At 36.7% G+C, this 2,529-nt stretch overlaps 1 long non-coding RNA gene across 1 annotated transcript; it reads right to left on the bottom strand.

Annotated features, from left to right (window-relative positions):
- Window positions 1-716: 716 nt before the first annotated feature.
- LOC118343033 lies at window positions 717-2,041 on the bottom strand. Its single transcript, XR_004797522.1, has 3 exons — window positions 1,937-2,041; window positions 896-934; window positions 717-783 (listed from the first exon to the last, which is right to left on the bottom strand). It is a non-coding gene; the product is annotated as an uncharacterized LOC118343033 (long non-coding RNA).
- Between the last annotated feature and the right edge of the window lie 488 nt (window positions 2,042-2,529).

The raw sequence follows: 2,529 nt of genomic DNA, 5'->3' as shown, positions 1-2,529 counted from the left end.
CCAGTGATGTAGTGGTGCCGAAAGAAGGTTTTACTTTTAATTTATTCCCTAAAAGCTCACCAGTAGTGTTTGCACATTGTCACTGAACAGCTGCTGGACTTCAGGCAGTAAGGATCATTATGAAATGAATATTAGCCACAGAAGAATCAGTACTGGCCCACTGACTTCAGGGTGAGAGAACTACATTAATAAAAATCAAAGAAGGGTCTATTGTCAGACATAATATTCATAGCTATGTTTTCATTAGTGTATAATCAGCTGAAAATAACAATCACCTTAGAATGAGATCATTTTATCTACAGAGTTCAGCCATATGGAAAAATAAAAATAATCTGATCTGGTCCTAAATTTGGGCATAAAACAACGTTTGCTACTCACAAATTATACTATTGGTTCTGATTTGTCAAAAGTGTCAATGTTGAAAACACCAGTGGGTGGTGTGATGAAAGGAGGGGCTCCTATACAATATATAACAGGGTGTTTGAATGCAGAAGAGTTAGTCTGGTCCCGGGTCACTCACTATTATAGTGTGTGACCCTGTTGCTGATCAGTCACGTCATGTAAAAACCACGACTTCAAGAGTTCAGATTAAAGAGAGGAAGTTGTGTAATGTGACCAAAGCTTAAACTGGACCTGATCTTTGTTTTGCTCTAAATCTCCTTCATATACCCAAGAATACTTAGAATAATGAATGAAAGTAACGAGTAACAAATGGATGCAGGTCAGGTTGTTATTTATTGATGCCGTTGTTCTATTGTCCTTCGTTAGGCATAAAAACAGCAACTGAAAAACAAAACACATAGTTTAGGAATACACTCAGAAACAACACAAGCTAATTTATGCTAATGCTAACACATTATACCAGTCTTTTTTTTTCTTTGATGATCACACTTACAATAATCCGTTAGGACAGGCAGCATTCAGGTGTCCCCTCCTGCAGGGAAACATTGAAACTCATTATTCTTATGTTTTCTGTTTGTTTGTAACATTGCACACTGTCTGACTTTGTGTGTGTGTATGAAGGATAAAATAATAAATAAAAAAATAGATTAATGGAGAAATAAATACTTCAATACGTAATTATATGCTGAAAACATATATTTTGGTAATGAAAATAGATATTTGTGTGTCTGTATGTAAATTGAGTGGGTGGTCCTAATGTCAGTCTGAAGCAGGATTGGTCAGGGAGAGACTTGTGACTCGCTATGACTGGTAAGCAGACCCGACCATACTGTGCATGCATCAGGCAGATCCATAAAAACTGGTAACGCCAACCGGTAACACAGAAGTAACAAAGACTGCAGTTCCTCGAATGGCCACTGGAGGCTGGCTCCACAAGTGAGTCAGTCTTTATGTTACAGCCGCAGCACATTTACATGCTGTAATTCTGATAGTTTTGGAAAGACTGCTGTGAGTTTAAATGCAGCTGTCGGTAGCTCCTTCATACTTGTTACATTTTTGTCCTAACATCTTATTATTAATATTATTAATAATTATCATTGAATAATGTCTGATTGGTTTTGGTTTTAAAGCCAAAATTGTTCAAACTGACTGAATCCTGAGATTTTGGCAACAGCTGCTCATATAGATGCTGCGGCCGGTAACTCCTTCAACCTTCTCTGTTTATTGCTGAAACACAAGTTACCTATGACAGAAATATCTCCTGGCCCCTTATGCTAGGCTAGGCTAACCAAGTCCGAACACACAGACATGAGATTGATGTCCATCTGAGCCTGTCACTCTTTGAAAGAGAATGAGAGGATCTGCCAAAATGTACAACTATTCATTTGAAACAAGGCCATGTTTCTGAGAAGTGTTATTATATAATATATATATATATATATATATTGTGGAGATACAAGGTTCTTGATGATTATAATGATGATGATGATGATGATGATGATGATGATGATGATGATATATGACAGTAGCTTACACGCCACATGTTCCAGGAGGTTTGCAGAATCCACCAACCACCTCACAAGCTGACCAACCTCCTTCAGCCTCATCTGCAATAGAGGAAATTAGTTCTTATCAGCATCAGAGTTCAACTCTTTTTATGTTTGAATTTTCTGTCCTGACCTGTATCTACAGCACCGACCGTTGCCCTGTATCTACAGCATTGACATCGGCCCTGTATCTATAGCATCAACCTTTGCCCTGTATCTACTGTATTGACATCTGCCCTGTATCTATACCTAACCTCTTACTTAGGTATTATTGTCAAATTGTCCTGGAAATCTTTAATAACTGTCTCTGAAGGACAATTAGTGTGGAATTATTGGACTTCAGTAAGATTATGATATATTAATTATTCATTCATTCATTATTGTTACTATTATATTAATAGTTGCAATCAAATTGAACATCAAAGAATTATGGCCTGTTAAGTGCATCGGGCCGCACCTTCAATAACCAATTACAGACAAACGATAAGTGATACCCAAACACAGACTTAAAAGTTTTGTTTAGCTTAATTTAAATTTAATTTAATTTAAATTTTAACAGATTTTGGAGAAGATTAGATGA

The sequence above is a fragment of the Morone saxatilis genome, unplaced genomic scaffold (assembly GCF_004916995.1).
Source record: "Morone saxatilis isolate NCDOM2014 unplaced genomic scaffold, NCSU_SB_2.0 Contig9, whole genome shotgun sequence".
NCBI lineage: Eukaryota > Metazoa > Chordata > Actinopteri > Moronidae > Morone > Morone saxatilis.
Note: the sequence above shows the minus strand (reverse complement) of the source record. Positions and strands in the feature narration are given on the sequence as shown.